Source organism: Xenopus laevis, chromosome 1L, assembly GCF_017654675.1.
Source record: "Xenopus laevis strain J_2021 chromosome 1L, Xenopus_laevis_v10.1, whole genome shotgun sequence".
Lineage (NCBI taxonomy): Eukaryota > Metazoa > Chordata > Amphibia > Anura > Pipidae > Xenopus > Xenopus laevis.
In genome coordinates, this window is record NC_054371.1 from 169,328,567 (window position 1) to 169,346,752 (window position 18,186).

The window sequence follows — 18,186 nt, forward strand, 5'->3', positions numbered from 1 at the left end:
GCAGGTGGACATTGGACTGGCGGTCTAGTATTGCTTGAACCCTTGCTATTTTTGTGAGTGCATTTTAAATATTTTATACCACTTAATAAAGGGTTTTATACTATTTATCTGCTCCATATTTTAGGCTACAACGGAGGAAGGGAGTTGCAGTTTGAGGTCGACAAAAATTGATGAGCCTAACTATATCTTAAACGCTTGTAAGTACCCAATCGTTAACCACAGTTGGTGATTTGGATTACAGGGTGTGAGAGTCACATGCGTTTGCTTTGCCATTTAACTCTGTATATTTCTACTGCTTAATCCCCTGAACGTTTTTTAGCACTGTCATGTTATGCTGAACTATTTGAGAGAATGTTTTGGACAGTTCTGCACAATCCAGAAAACTCACTTCAGTGATCCCTGCCTGACATGTATACCATTTACAAAGACAATAGAAGGGGGTATTTTGACCACAATCCTTTACCCTGAGAGGGCTGTGGGAGTCAAAAATACACTGTGTGCTATTGCTTGTGTGATTATATAGAAGAAGTTTAATATACTGGTGTGGGATCTCTATCTGTTTATCTGATCTATTTTTTTAAGTTCCCTTTGTTTGTATTAATAAAATAAACTTTGTAATAAAAGTAACTAAGCTGCCTACATTGGTGGCAAAAACACTGTTGGGTTTATTTTATGTTTAAATATTTATTAGTAGTCTTGGAGTATGTATTCTCCAAATAGATCCAAATAGAGAAAACCCCTGTCACGTCCGGCACCCAATAGCAGAACAAGTGCCAAGCACCCTGGTCTCGGCTCGGCTTCACCAGTAGTGTGACCACCGTTGGGCTTTGGGAGGAGCCCTCAGCTTACTTGGGTGCCACCTGGACTTAACGAGGGGTGCAAGGCGAGATGTTCTGGCTGGCAAAGGGGCACGGCTGTTAGCAGAGTCTTTAGGCCGAAGGTCACAGTACAAAAGGACAAGGCAATCGGATGGTCAGACAGGCTGGGTCGAGGCAGGCGGATATCAGAATAGTCAGGCAGGCAAGGGTCAAAACCGGACAATCAAAACAGGATACAGATTCAGGGTCAGAAAGCACAAGGCTCAGGAAGCACCAGGATAACAATCCTATCACGGGCAATGACAAACAGTAAGAATATCCCTTTAATACTTTAAATTTCGCACCATTCTGCGCTGACGTCATCACACCAGCGCCCATGCGCCTTCAAACCCGGAAGTGCGCGCCACACACACTAAGAGGAAGCCAGCGCACGAGAAGAGGAGCGGCGGGCGTCCCTGCCGCACCATTGGACCACCAGGGTGAGGTCCCAAGCATTCTGGATAATTGATCCCATTCCTGTACAAAGAGATGAACTTGACCAAAGAGCCTTTTCTCCTCCCACAAGTGTTCCAAAGAAGAAGTTCATTGTTCTTTAGTACAGATAATAAAACCTATAATCTAACAACCTATAATCAAACAAATGGTGGGACACATTTCCATCTCAAGCCTTATTTATTGTGTTCCAGTTGAATACAGGTGTATATTGTCCCATTATAATAATACAGACATTTGAGCAAATTCAAATTATGCCCCCCCCACACACAATGCACATTTCAGGGGTATCCTTTCTCTTTAAATTTCACAAACCTGCTGGAAAACATTGTATTATGGAGACATTCTCACCCACAAAAACTGAACAGACTTTATTGGTGCAAGAGGTGTCCATTTTAAAATGTTTGAATAAGATACAATGCTGGGAGTTAAAAACTGCAGAATTCAGAAAAAGTTCAGTAGTCTTGCATGGCAACCATTGTAGCTAATAAAATAGCCAGGGCTGGATTTATACACAGGGCGCCTTTAGGCCAGGTCCACTCTCTACCCCTTTCTGCTCTCTCCCGTCAGGTCTGGAGCACAGGGACTGGCACACAGGAGAATCAAAGAGCTGGTAAATCTCCCACATGTCCCCAGTGTCCCCTAGGACTGGGCCTTTTCACAAATCCTGTCCTGAAAATTGCTATTTTGCACAATTTGTAATACCTTACACCAGTCTCTGAACACGCTAACTAGACTTGCTCTAATTTATTCCCATACACTTCCATGAGACAGAAGCCTCCTTGCCTCAGAAGACACTTTACCAGAGGCATCAAAAACGGGGGGGGGGGGGGGGCTAGTTGGGCGGTTGTCAGCATCAGGACTGCTGTCTCATGTGCCACTAGCCCCTGGAGCTCCCCTGCCCATAGACTTTTCCTTTTCAACTGATGTGTATACTTTAGGTAACTTTCATAGTGTGCCTAGAGATATAAAATGTATACCAAATAGGAAACACATTGAAAATAAGTCCAATGTCAGTAGAGACATTCCCCTGTAGCAGTATAATCTGAGAATTGTTTATTTAAGCCTATAAGATCTCTATCAATACAACATGTTCTTTTCAAAGCAAAGGCTTGAATTTTACTGTTACCGCATCCCCAACATTTTCCCTGAGCTCACCATTAACTCAAGTTGCAAATATGTAAACAAACATGAAATAGCTATCATTATGTAACTTATTATGGGTGGATTAGTTTGGCACCGGGAATTATCCACTGCTGTATAAATGCATAATCAAAGTAAGATCACAGAGGAACACTATTTATACCGTTTGTTTTTTTTAATCCCCTTTCACTTGTAAAACAGTAATTTTACAAAATATATTAATAATGGGCTACACTGGCCCTTTCTTCACAAACTTTTTTACATAATAAATGCTCTTGTTAAAAGGCTATTTATGTGAAGGTATTCTGCAATCCTGTTCCTTTAGGAGAGCACTGCAAAGCTGGAAAGAGTCAGAAGAACCAGGCAAATAATTCAAATACTATAAAAAATAAGTATGAAAACCAACTGAAAAGTTACTTAGAATTAGTCATTCTATAACATACTAGAAGTTAACTTAAAGGTGAACCACCCAACCGTTACCACCTCCTGATTTGTTTAAGCATTTACTTTATTACTTATTACCGTGTACTATTAATATTAATAAAGTAATATATTATTGCATCACAATATGCACCACCATTCACACCAGCCTCTGCTAGCCTCAGCAAAACATGCTTTACATTCAGGTGGGTTCTTGCTGCAATGTTGGAAAAAAGGTTTTTATACTGATCTATTGCTTTACAATAACCCAGTGGAGAACTAAAAGTTAAACAGTTAATAGCTTCTGAGATGTTACAGACACAAGCAAGACAGTAGTTACAGCCAGCGATAGTATCCACTCAACAGATGTCCAACCTTGGAGTACAAGGCCCTCACAATGATGTTCCTTTGGCACCTATCTATCCCTGAATTCATTTTCTTGAGGCTATATGCTGGCAGGTGATGCCTAGAGTACTAAGTACTACCTGGAGCTACTGGCTTCTCTACTAGCTACCCTAGCAAGCCCATGAAGAGCCCATGTCAGTTTAGGGGACCCCATGGACAATAGTATAACCAGCCATTAAATCCTATTTGTAGGAGTTGAGGTGGACAAGAAAGTTAGTCAGGAGTATTTAGTGAATATTCTGGAATGTAGTGTATTGAAAAACAGTAAAGATGTTTCCCTGTAGTCAACTCTGTGTTCTGTAAAGGCTGAACATATAGCTTTGAACTAAAATGCAGCAAATTATCCTTGGGAAATGTACAAGTTAAATATTAGAATTGTGTTTAATAACTGGTATGGATTTGTAATTCCTAATTATTTATTTGAGTTGGGGTCCCTATGGCTTTTTTTCAATACCTAATTCCCTGCCAGAAGCTGAGGGGGGGGGGATGCCGAGAGTTGTACTACAAGAGGGGCTTTACAAATTCTTCATTCCTCTTTCTTGCTCAGCAAATTAAAGGGGTTATTCACTTTTCAACAGTTTTTTCAGTTCAGCTGATTTCATACAGCTTATCAGAAATGAACTTTATGATCGATTTTTCACCATTCTAATATTGAAGTTTAAAATTTAATTTTCACCATCATACGGTGGAAGCAGCTCCGGGATAGTAATGTGCAGGCCAGTCTGATACCTGTGGGTTGGATTCAGGCCGACCTCTGCACTCCTTTTGCGGATTCGGGTTGAACTCTTCTGCCTGCTCTCCCAACCCGTGACCTTACTCTGCCAGCTTCCTGCGTCTGTTTTAATAGGCACGTGTTCACCCCACCCTGCCCCTTTTGTGATATCATCGGTGGGGCAGGCGGGACGGGCCTATAAATAGAAGGGAGGCAGCAGGTGCGGAAAAGCTTGGGTCTGTGAGATTTGGGTCGTATGTGGGTCATAAAAACTCAACCCACATATCTAGTCACCAACTGTTCTAAATTGTTACATTGGTTGAGAAATCTTTGTCTTAAGATGGCCATAGATGCAAAAAGATCCGGTCGTTCAAATTCTCGAACGATTGGACTTCTCCATTTCCCGACCTGCCACTAACCATTCCGAATATAGTAGTAAAAGAACAGATCAGCCGATGTTCTGGCCCTGACAGCAATCATACGAAAGTTATGTCCGACAAAGCTGGTGACAGTCTCCCACTGAAAATTGTACGATCAGCAATACATGCAGAGATATTATCGGCAGCCGACAGAAATCTTTTAACCTGTCCGATCAACCAAACGACTGATCTCCGTGGGGCGAAAAATGTCAGGACTCTCCACACATGGTCCACAAATCGTACGAATCCTTGATTCGTAAGATCAGATCTTTGCGTCTATGGCCAGCTTTATCCTGCTGAGCAGAATCCCTGAGTTTCATTAAAGGCAGCTGTGACAACTGATACAAGAGTTACTTATATTCAACAGATGCTGCTGAGAAATGTATCATCTAATGCAGCAAATTGTAACATTTCCATATCTACATCTGGATCACTGAGCTGCCAGACTGAAACACCAGAGACAGGAACATAAAATATAAATTTTGGAAAAAAATAGCAAATAAAAAAAATGTAAAGCAATTGAAAAAAAATGTTTTTTGGTGAACAATCTGAAAACAACTGAACTGAAAAGAGTGTTTGGAAGGTAAGCACCCCCTTTAAGTAGAAAGATAAATAATAGTATATAACCTATGAAGCAATAATATAAATATGTACTGTATAATTTTCATCATTTATATGCTTTTAAAGACATACTTATTAGAGTAACAGAGCCATCTAGGCTTTGAGGTATTGCAAACAGAGCTGTTTCTTTCATAATTATCACAATAGTCAGAAATGACTTGAGAGGAGCTTTATAACCCATCTGACAGAAATCACTGAGACATATATCTCCTAGATATTCATCTGTCATCTAAATCACGTTCTGTTATATGTTGGTACATGTCATTACTGTACCATGATTAACGTTTCCTTTTCTAATTCGATAGCATAACAGTTTAAAATGCTTCTAGTCAATCCTGTCAATAGGAAAGCTGTAACTGTAAAATGGCTAGAAGGAGAGGTGTGTGTGAAAGATAGACTGCTGGTCTGGTGAGCTGATGAACAGGAATTCAGTAGTTTGGCTTTAGGAAATGAAGTTTCTGAGCCATATCCTTTGGCACTGCATCACAAGCTTCTCAGTGTTCGAGTGGACATGACACAGGCCTCAGGCTGCATTTGTATAAAATTCTGTAAATATACATACAGTTTTAAAAGTTCCCCTGGACTAAGTTGTTCCCCAAAAAGTGATGGCTTCATTTCCTGCTCCACTTAGATGCATCCTGTCAAGGTACAAAATGAGGCTTTGTGAGTAGAGACTTGGCAGCAGTTCACTACAGGAGTCAGGCTCTGAGCAACCTTTCCTGAATACTTTGCTAACAAGTATTGAGGCTGCGACTCCCTTCTGTTTTCTGACACCATAGAATGACTCTTTGGGGCTAATGTACTAATAATCACAAGAATAATTTTGCATACTTTGACCTTTTCCCAGGGTGTTTCAACAAAAAACCCATTTTTTGATACAATGTCTTATTCTTGAGATTTTCAAGTGAGTGTCCAGATTATGACTACCACGTTGATGGAAATTAAAATTAAATAAACAGCTTTTAAAAGCGATATAAGTATCCATAGGTTATATATGCCAGTAATTAAACACTTTTAGGGCCCTGGTACAACGGGCCATTTGTTTCCAGTTCTTTAATTCCCAAGTACAGGTATGGAATCGGTTATCCAGAAACCCAGGTAATCCAGACTCTATTATAATCAATATATTCAATTTTATCTTTTTAACTTTATCAATAAATAATAAAGGCCCCAATGTGGGCCAAAACGTTGGACACAAGAGCGATGTTTGAATAAAGAAATTCTTGATAAAAGCTTTTGGAATGCTCGTCAATATTGAAATATATATACGTTTAATTTTCTTAATATTTAATATTTATACTGTATACTGTATATAGCTACAGTTAGGTCCATAATATTTGAGCAGAGACAACTTTTTTCTAATTTTGGTTTTGAACAAAAAGATTGGGGTTGAACAAAAAGATTGCATAAAAATGTGAGTAAAGTACAGAACCAAAATTAGAAAAAAACAAGTTGTCTCTGTCCAAAGATTTATGGACCCGGGTTGAACAAAAAGATGTATGTATGCTTCTGTGCAATGGTGTGTGACTATTATTAGACCTCTTTTTAAATAAAACTAATATTTAATGTTTAAATATTTGGCACCCACAATACATTGTTTCTCATGCATATAATAACTGTTAAAATATGTATTATTAGCATTGGAAATATGGGCAGCCAAAAACTGAATTGTCCAATAATTCTACATTTTTAAGAAATATTTAAATAGATACTTTAAAAATGATAACATATCAACCCTTATAAAATCTGGGCCGTGATGGTTTAAGGGAAAACTCCCAAAAAACCTGTGTTATTTATGTACATTAATCTTGTATTGTGATATACAAAAGTTGGTGATCAATAAGATCCTGGGACTTATGTTAGTTGCATGAGAGACGCTGCAATTTTCTGATAATAATTAGTTTGTTACAAATGTTATGTGCTGAGTTGGATCTTTCATAATTAAAAGGTGCATTGTTTGTTTTTAGATATCTTTTCTCATCAAGGATTTGTAGTCCTGTGTCTAGAGTCCACCATGTTGTGGACCTTTATATGTCCACATTGGATTTTAATTACATATAGTATGGATTTCTACAACATAATAGTGTGTCATCCATAGTAAAGTTTAAATTAAGACCAATAATAAGGTTTCATAATAAATCTAAAAATATTTTTTGGAAAATAATCCCCAGTGTGTGTAGAATGGGCTCTGGTTTCTGCAACATTGTTATTTCAGTGTAACCTCTAGTTACTATCATTGTTCATTCCGTTTGTTTCTTTTGACTCCAATTTATGTTTCTGACCTGCGTGCTTGACCACTGCTTTTATGTTTCTTGCCTTGACTTGACTTGCAGCCTCTCTACTGAGTACAACAATGAGCTGTCTGCGCTGGCTCCTAGCCTGTCTACTGACCATGAAGAAAAGCTCACTTGCATTAACTCCAGCCTGTTTATTGACTCTGTTCTGCAAAGCTGTGTGCCCTGACCTCAAGATGTCTACTGATGATGCAGCAAAGCTGTCTGCCCTGAATTCAACCCTGTCTACTGACCATAAGGCAAAACTCTCTTTTTAACATCCAAATTGTCTTATGACTATGATGAGACAAAGTGTTAAGTCTCTACTCTACCCTGTTTATGGATTAAGGTATTGACCTCAGTCTTATTTATAGATTGATACCTAGCTTCTTGCTCATATATCTGGACTGGCTACAATTACAGTAGTGCAGTGGCAGCTTTGATCTTTTGTCTGACACTGAGATTTCTGCCTTAATCAACACATATCATATAAAACTGCATACCTTGCTCTCTGACCTAAGTGCAGCTTCTTTCCTGTCGTCATCGGCCTTCTACCAGTTTAATAATGTCACTTTGGTGACTTCACTTTCATTTTTAAAGAGGGTAGTTGGTCAGATTGCTGTACTGAGCAGGTTCGGGTTGCAGGTCTAGGTGTGGATTGGGTGCATGTCCTGTCAATTATACCTGCTCAGGTCTGTAGGGCAAGTAGTATTTTCTGATCTTTTGTTTCAAGCAACCACTTTAGATTTCATCAGGGCCCTTCTTGGCTCATAACAATTTTAGAGATATATAGCAACATTGCTGCTTCATTAATTCAGCCATAGTTCTAATAATATGTTTACCCAATATCTCGACCTAATGAACCTTTGAATGGGGCATCTAAGAGTTATCTAGAAGAAGAAATAAGCATTGCTACAAATCTCACCTTAACTGACCTGCAGGCTTGCCCTCACCAGCCCCACAGTTTGGAAAGCACTGACTTCAATTAACATTGTCAATGCATATGGATATACATTCAGTTATACATAGATGTCAGGACACTTTGAAACACAAATCTTCAATGTTATTGGGACAAGTAGATAAGGGGCAGTTTAGCAGGATGACTTACTGCAGGTACAGAGGTTTCATGAGGTTCTTTACACAGAGAAGACATAAATATATGTGAACAGTGTTTAACTGGCCCACTGGGATTCCATGGAAACTCAAGAGTCAGTGGCCTATTTCATATTCATATGCTATTTCTGTATGGGAATAAAGACACTAGATAAATGTATGTATATATATTTATATACTGTATATATATAGACTAGGAGAATAAAGAAGTTAAATGAGAATAGGAAGAAAAATGATTTGGAGAGTGGGTCTATTCTCTAAGGTACTTTGGTGGGCCCCACTGTAACACTGTGTGCACACATGGATGGACCACTCTAATTATTACAGTGTAGAAATCCATCATCCCTCAGAGCAGTTATCCCCAATCAGGGGATTGCTTACCAACCTCTTATATGTTGCTCCCAGTGGCCTCATAGCAAGTGTTCCTGGTTTGGAGTCAAGTTTTGGTTGCATAAAAAAGCACATGTACATAGAGGCTAACAAATAGACAACCACAGACTTTATTGGGCACCCCTAGGAACTTTTTTCATGTTTGTGTTGCTCCCCAACTCTTTTTACATTTCAATGTGGCTCACTGGTAAAAAAGGTAGGGGACCCCTGCATCAGAGCTAGAGGACAGTTACAACCAGCAGACTTGAGAGGAATAGTGTATTTGTAGATAGAGTAGTATTATACATGTACATACAATAATTCTGTTATGCACTTGTGAGAGGACAATAAAATTAGAGGGTAATAAAAAAGACATTTGTAATTGTAGTCCTATAATCACAATAAAGATAACTCTTATGTGGTTCAGATTAAACAAAAAGCACCAATAAATACAAATATGAATTATAATTTATAGGCACAGTAATGTAAACATTTTCATTGGAGGAGATGACATTTCTACACCAATTCCAGCTCTATCTGATATCTGTATTTATTGTGACAATGTGCTAAATTGAAGGTATGGTTCTCTGTGCAAACAATAAAAAAATTAGGAAGTTTTACAATTTAGCACAGGATTGTGAGCATTGAGGTCATAGCTTTCTTAATTGTTTAGTAAGTCTGGGTGATACGTTCTAGTCATGTTTATTCTGTCTTGTGGTTTCTGTCTTTAGCCCACTTTCCTCAATAAATGCCTTTACTGGCCCCTATAAATGCCTTTCATTCTATTCCATGTGTAACAAGAGTACAAAAAGTAGCACCTAGCAATGTTTATTGCAGTGAAACAAAAGAAGCCAGTGATGTTACTAATTAACCTTTTATTGGTTTTTAGAAGGCAGTTTCGTTGGAGCAGGTTCAGTAAAAAGGAGATGTGGCACTGGAGCGTCCATGTGGGAATTCTAGAGCAGGGAGTGAAGGGGTGGTTCGGTTAAAACAAAATGAAGGCATGGCATAAACTGCTGTGGTTATATTGTGAGAGGAGAGAGGAAGTGGTGGAGTTAAAATTAATACTGTGTAAGGACTGAGTTGTGAAGTTAAAATGAACAGAGGGCAGAGGAGGGAGGAAGTGCTGGTGGTAAAATGAAATGAGTGAAAGGAAGAGATGCTGTGGTTAAAAATGAATACTTTGGTAGAAATAGGATTCAGGCACGGAGAGGTGGAGTTATGTGAACAGAGGGCTATGATTGAGAAATCACTATGCCCATTAATATTCCTGCACATTTGTATTTAGTCCAGTATAAAATGTAACTAGAGAAAGAGTAGATTGCTAAAGTGAATAGTGCAACTTTAAGCATCTGCAGATTTTCCATGCAACAGGTTAGCCATTTGCTTCTGAATGCTGCAACATAAAGGGACAATATACAGCTGTACTGAACATGAACCCAGAGATAAAAACTGTGTTGGAAATCCATTCTCACCATTTTTTTTAATATAAAAGAAATAATCATAATTAATATTGTACAGTAAATATATATCTCTTTTAGATTAAGCATGATCCTGGATTTATTATATAATTTTTATAATGTACTTCTTCTTATCTGTAAGCCTAAAGTGAATACAGGAATAGTACAGGAACTGTAACATTGTTCATTACAGTGGAATATGGGGAGGCAGTTCGGGTAAAAGCAAAATCATAATCATTACCCCTTTGTAATAAAAAACAAAGTACCAGTACCATTTTTTTCCAGATGTAAAAATAAGGCAGATCACACGTTCAGTTCAAAGCCAATTTGTCTGGTTTAGTTGGGTTATATATACCGCTTGACATAGTTGTTATAGGGAATTTGCAGGGGGTAAGATATTGTTAAATGAGGATCAGCTCACTAGCTGCTTTCTATAATTAATACATACAGTATATTTATCAAAGGGTAAAAGATTTTGCCACCAGAGATGAACTCCATAGTTCTGTTTTCACTTGGCCAAACCCACGCCTATACAATTGTATGAAACAAAGTGTGGACTTCGAATAAACATCCCGCATAAAAAAACAATTCTCCTACCATGACAATCAGTTGTTTAGTTGATTGGACAGGTTAGAAATTTTCTGATGGCTAACGATAATATCTCTGCATGTTTTGCCTATCTGACAATATCTATGGGTGACTGTCACTACTATTTCCTATACACAACTTTCGTATGCTTGCCTTCAGTTAAAAAAGAACAGATCAGCTGATGTTAGAACATGACAAGTTACCGGCCGATCCATCTCCCTGCTGACAGCTTCTCATCAGACTGGCACCGAGGAGACTTCCTCCGCCTACCGAGACGCATGTCTTCTACTGGATATTTGCCTACTACCCCTGATGCTGGATGCTTTCCTGTTAAATCCAGCAGCAGAGGTGAGGGGTAGGGGGTGTGTCGTGTGGTGGTAGTGATGTTACACACATGCATGCTGTGATGTGATGTCCTCTGACATCACGTGGGTAGGCTCACAGGTTCTATGCCTAGGGCAGCTCAGGACCTGAATATGCTACTGATTGTCCCCCTTTACTAAATATACCCATGACATCTGTAACAAGTGATAGCATGTAGCTCTGACTTTAAGAAATTACCTCTGATTAATTAAAGGGGTGGTTCACCTTTAAATACATTTTTTAACTGTCATAGAATGGCCAGTTTTAAGCTACTTTTTAGTTAGTCTTCATTGTTCTTTTTTTTTTTATAGTTTTTGAATTATTTGCCTTTTTCTCCTGATTCTTTCCAGCTTTCAAATGGGGGTCAGTGACCCCATCTAAAAAAACAAATAAGGCTACAAATGTATTATTATTGCTACTTTTTATTACTCATCTTTTAATTCCGGCCCTGTCCTATTTATATTCTTGTTCAAATCAATGCATGCTAGGGTAATTTGGACCCTAGTTGCCAGATTGCAGAAATTGCAAACCGGAGAGCTGCAGAATGAAAAAACGAAATAACTAAAAAACCACAAATAATAAAAAACGCAAAACCAAATGCATATTGTCTCAGAATATCATCCTCTACATCATGCAAAAGGTGAACTACTCCTTTAATAGAGCTTATGTTGACAAACATAAATTCTTTTAAGATGTAACCAGTCATTTAAATAATGTTTAGTGTATTTTCCTGCCATCTACTCTTGCCATACTAGTGTAGAAGGAATGATCTATACATGGTCCTCTGTTGCTCTGTTCCTTAGGAGAATGAATAAATAAACATTAGAGTTTGGGGATTTAAGTTATGAAGAATAAATATGATTTTGGCTATACAGAGCACTGGCCTCTCCTGTGATTTCACTCATATGGAAACTAAAAGAAGATCTGTGGCTGGCCGCCAAGTACAGCAGCATGCTTCTCTCTGCAGCCTAATCACTGATAAAACAGGAAGACCTTGATCATCCCTCTTGACATGAATAACGATATATCTTGTGTGATGTATGACCTGGAGTCGGATAGTGTCCTCGTGAAGGCCTTTTATTTTTTTTTCCTCTGGAGATGTAAAACACAATGATTAGGCTACAAGGTGGAATGGGGGAGGGTGGCTGATGTAGGAACACTGGCTCCATCTTCACTAGTTCAAATAACTAATTGAACAGAGACTAGTTCCAATGGGTTTCTTTGTTCCCATTGTTAGAAGAATAGAGTTCATGTAAAAAGCAAAGGCAGCTGCTCATTTTTTAAAAATATCAGTCATGAAAAATGAAAACTTGAGACTCCTAAAATGATATTAACACATTCATATACAGAAGGTACCTGTGCAATGCAGTTCCATTGCTGAGAGTTTGGCAATGAAATATGGGTGCTGGTAGCTTATCATAGCTTGGATGTTGTTTCCCTGCAGGGCAGTTGTTGTCAGACTTTTTGGTTCAAGTCCCCCCTTGAGGTTGACCCTATGTTAAGGACCCCTTTTAGCTAAACACAGTGTTACAGATATAAATCCACATTGTCCTTCAGTTTGAACCCCCAGCCAATGCTCAAAACCTCCACAGTTAGGAACTACTTGCTGTAGGTTATAGTGTATAGACACTTGCATATCAACCAATAGGATGTTTGATTTAAAACAGGTGACCAGTACATATTATTTGCTGATTGGTAGTAATAGTTAGACCTGTAGAAAACGTTGCACCTTTTATTACATAACCTCCTTGGGGTTTTTATGTGCTGGCTAGATACACTAAAAATCCACAAAGAAGCAGATGGTATCTTTATTGTTGCATCTGGATGGTTACCACATATAGATGCTGCAGGAAAGCCATGAGAAACCCTAAGGCACTTTTAAACAGTAACATTAAGTAACTATTTAGATATGCAGAATGCTATTTTTATTCTTTACCCTTTCATGACTGCCTGATTACACCAGTACCTGCATGAATCACAAGAATGTTTAAGCTGTGCCTACATGTAAGTATAAGTATAACTTATGCATCTGCCAAGCATTCTTTGCCTGGTAAATACTGTAGTTCATGAGTTATATTCCTGCTTATTGACTCTTTAGCCCATAAATTAAATATTTGTCAGGACCTAGCCAAGCTGACGGATGGGACGTGATACTGTCTAAACCGCGTGGCAGTAAGGTATGTGTGTGAACTGACATGTTAACATAGGCATTAAATAAGCCAATATCCCTTGTAGTAAAACTAAAGGCTATGGAAAACATCATGGAAAGACAAAGAATGTTTATATCTTATTTCAAGATTAGAATGTTAGATCATTTTTGGGCATGTTTTATTCACTTTAGCTTATGCTATTCAGAATCAGAATCCAGGTATGTATCTATGAATTGTACTGTGTAAGTAAATAGGAAAATGGAAAACTTATCTGAGTTTCAAAAAGAGTTGAGATTGTGGGTACTTCTGTAGTCTAAAGTATTCTAAGGGGGTTATCTAGTAAACCTCCAAAATTTTCTGGTTGGGCTTTTTGGGGCAAAACTCAAATTTTTTTTGAAACATTTCGAGATTTATTATACCTCGAATACAAAAACCTACCGTCTCATACATGTCGAGGTCCTGAATAAGTCAATGGGATTGGCACCTTTCCCAATTTGAAGTTGTCATTGGCTGTGCTGGGTTTAGCGTGAAAATCCGATCATTTCAGAGTTTTTGGGCAAGAACTAGAAAAAAATCATGTGATTTGGAAATTTGGAGTTGTCACTCGCTCGATTTTATTGAGTTTTTTCACGATTTGATTAAATTTAGTTTTTTTATTAATAAATAAGCTAAAATCTGGCATGGGTTCATTTACTAAGCAAGTGCAACATACAAATTTTGGATGCAGCTTGATATATTATTCAGTTTCCTGCTATATTTACCCATCTCTTTCAAATCGCACAGTAATTCTATTATTGACACTCCCCATATTGATGCACCATAAGTGACACAATTCTGTTTTTTTTTAGAAATCCTGGTTAATGGCAAGTGCCTTTTTAGCAGAAATCACCAGAACGTGCGTTCAATGCACAAATAGGGGCGCAAGCTGCAGTGTACAGTTGAGAGTCTAAACAGTGTCACATATGGTGCACCAATATGTGGTTCAATAATGGAATTATAGTGTGATTTCAAAAAAATGAGGTAAATACAGCAGGAAAGGGACATTCAATTAAAAGACAAAGATGTAATGCATCATGTATGAAGCTTAAAAGAGAACAGTAACAGTAAAATAACAGTAGACAGAACCTGAACATAATACTAGTTCTCCATCATAAAAGAATCACTCTTTGGGCAGGTATGTACCTTCCCCACTAAGCTTGGGGGCAGCCACGGACAATGTTTTATTAAATTAGTTCAAGTGTTAATATAGTGAATTTTTATGGTGACATTATTATTTGAATGGAAACACCTGTTTGGGTTCAGTGTTTTTTTGAGGGCTGCCTTCCAGAGAGATGGAGTTCTGTGCACAATAATAATGATGTATAAAAAAATACATTAAAAAAAGATTAATAGAAAAAAAGAGCCTCAGAGTGACTAATTGAGCTTCTTTAATATTTGATTTGTTCTGGGAGCATAAAAGCTTTTATAATGTGTTTAATTTCAGGCTGAGAATAAGACATGTCCTTTAATAGAAATAGAAAGACAGTCCTATGGAGCTTTGATGAAGTAAAATCGCTAATTTCACCAGAGGAGCAGTTACTAATTTTGAATTTGATTGATGTACTACCTATAACCAAATATGTAAGACATTTTTCTATCGTCAGAGAAAAACTGAATGGGCTTTGCATTTATACACAATATGTGCCTATCTATAGGACAATCTATCTATAATTGTTTATAAGGTAGAAGTAAAAAAGCTGACTAACCGAAATAATGAGAGGTATTATCCTCTTCTTTTAAACAGTTTTTGTTAAAAAGAAATAATTGTGAATCTTGGGTGTTATTTAGGGCAGAGACACACGTGGAGATTCAGGGAGATTAGTCGCCCAGGGACAAATCTCGATTTGTTTTCCAAAGTTGACCGAAGTTGCCTCATGAAGAAACTACGGGCAACTTTGGAAAACAAAGCGCTCCAAGTGCCATACTGCCAGCGAGAGAGAGGACCAAGGGGGGAGGTCTGGGCAGGCAAGGAAACAAAATGTAATAAAATTACCTGGGCATGGTGTGGGGGGACGGCAGGGATGCCTGCCGCCCCCTCGACGGGGACGCCCGTCACGCCGCGCTGCTCCGGTGCCGGCTTCCTAGCGCGCGCGCATGTGCACTCCGATTTAAAGGCGCAGGCGCGCTGACGTTATGACGTCAGCGCGAGAGGCGCCAAATTCAAATAGTATTTAAAGGGCATTCCCACAGGTTACCATTGCCCGTGATAGGATTTGTTCCTGGTGCTTTAGCTGTTGCTATTCTTTGTGAATCTGTTCCTGATTATCTGTTTTGACTCTTGCCTGCCTGTTTGACTATTCTGATCTCTGGAACCTGACCCTTGCCTGAAATCGATCTTGACTCTGCTAAATCCTCCTGTTTGACGTTCCGGTTTGACCTCTGCCTGTTATTGACTCCGATTCTGCCTCAACCCATCTGATTGATCCCCTGGTTTTGACCCTTTGCCTTCCTGACGATTCTGTTATCCGCCTGCCTCGATCCAGCCTGTCTGACCATCCGCTTGCCTTGTCCTTTTGTACCGTGACCTTCGGCCTAAAGACTCTGCTAACAGCCGTGCCCCTTTGCCAGCCAGAACATCTAGCCTTGCACCCCTCGTTAAGTCCAGGTGGCACCCAAGTAAGCTGAGGGCTCCTCCCGAAGCCCAACGGTGGTCACACTACTGGTGAAGCCGAGCCGAGACCAGGGTGCTTGGCATTTGTTCTGGTATCGGGTGCCGGCCGTGACATTATCACGGGCCATGGAGGACGAAAGTCTAGACGGTGCTTCTGCTGCTGCTTCCGTTTCACCTCCTCCAACTACCACTGAAGTGCTCCTTACTGCCCTGCTACAGCGCATGGAGGACCATGAGCAGAAGCAAAACTATTTGCTTCAGGGGTTTCACAATCTGACCTGCAAGCTTGAAACTTCGCAGCAGCCAATCAGACCAGTTGTCTCTTCCCCTGAGGGTTCTTCTGCTGTTTGGGGTGATTCTGCTAGACCCCAGGAACCCAAAATTGCATTCCCTGATAAGTTCAGTGGGGATAGAGCAAAATTTTTTGTCTTTAAAGAGGCATGTAAATTATACCTTGGTTTCTTCCCTCACTCCTTTCCAACAGGTGAGGAGAAAGTAAGGTTCGTCATGACTCTATTACAGGGTGATCTCCAAATTTGGGCTCTTAGACTGCCCGCCTCTGATCCAGCCCGTTTCTCCTTTCTTTGAGACCATGGCCATACTCTACGATGACCCGGATCGCGCCTCTTCGGCCGATACCACGATTCGTAAGTTGCGCCAGGGGAAACGGGATGCGGAGGTGTACTGCACTGAGTTCCGCCGGTGGGCAGTAGAGACCGGGTGGAACGATATGGCTCTACGTAGTCAGTTCCGTATAGGGCTGTCAGATCCTGTCAAAGACAGTCTGGTAAATTTCCCCCTATCTTCCAATCTGGATGACCTCGTGTCTTTCGCCATCCAGATAGATAGGAGACAGAGAGAGAGAAGGGGTGAAAGGGGGACTTCTTCTTCTTATTCTGGTGTCACTAATGTTAAGGTATCTAACCCATCTGTGTCTTTACCTCAGGATGAGCCTATGCAGTTAGGCCTATCCCACTTATCTCCTGAGGAAAAGGCACGCAGGCGTTCCTTAGGTTTATGTATTTACTGTGGGGAAAAGGGTCATTTCCTTAATCAGTGTACTAAGAGGCCGGGAAACGCCCAAGCCTAAATGGAGAAGGGGAGCTCCATTTGGGTGCAGGCGTTTCCTCTCCCCAATCTGCCTCCAAGGTTTTATTACCAGTTAAATTGTCTTGGCCTACGGGTTCTGTTAATTTGTCCGCTTTTGTGGACTCTGGGGCGGAGGGTAATTTTTTGGATACTGCTTTCGCAGCCAAATATGGTATTCCTCTGGTCCCTCTGTGTACCCCCATGAGAATTTTAGCGGTGGATAAAAGACCCCTAGGGTCAGGTGTAATTAACAAAAAAACTGCCTTCTTATCACTGTGTATTAACGATTCTCACAGTGAGGAGATAGCCCTTTTTCTTATTGAAGGTGCCTCTTCTCCTCTTATCTTGCGGTTACCCTGGCTCCAGGTTCATAATTCTCATATTGATTGGGTTACGGGGGAGATTTCTCAGTGGGGTTCAGATTGTGGGGGCGTATGTATTCCTCCAACAATAGCAACTACCTCAATTGAGGGTTTACCTGCAGCCTATTCGGCATATGCCGATGTTTTTTCCAAAAGGGCTGCTGAAACCTTACCCCCACATAGACAGTATGACTGTCCCATTGACCTAGTTCCAGGTTCCACTCCTCCTCGTGGTCGTACGTATCCCCTTTCTTTACCTGAAGCCCAAGCAATGAGGGACTATATTGAAGAAAACCTTGAGAGAGGTTTCATCCGACCCTCTAATTCTCCTGCCGGTGCTGGGTTTTTCTTTGTGGGTAAGAAAGACGGTGGTCTTCGCCCTTGTATAGATTACAGGGGTTTAAATAAAATCACCATTAAGAACCGCTACCCCCTTCCTCTAATTTCTGAGCTATTTGACCAGGTTAAAGGTGCCCAAGTCTATACCAAGCTTGATCTTAGAGGTGCTTACAATCTCATTCGTATTAGAGAGGGGGATGAGTGGAAAACAGCATTTAACACCAGGGATTGCCACTACGAATACTTAGTAATGCCCTTTGGGCTCTGTAACGCCCCCGCAGTTTTTCAAGAATTTGTCAATGACATCTTTCGAGATCTGCTGGGGGTATTCGTAGTGGTCTACCTTGACAATATTCTTATTTTTTCTTCCAATCTAAACGAACATCGTAATCATGTTTGC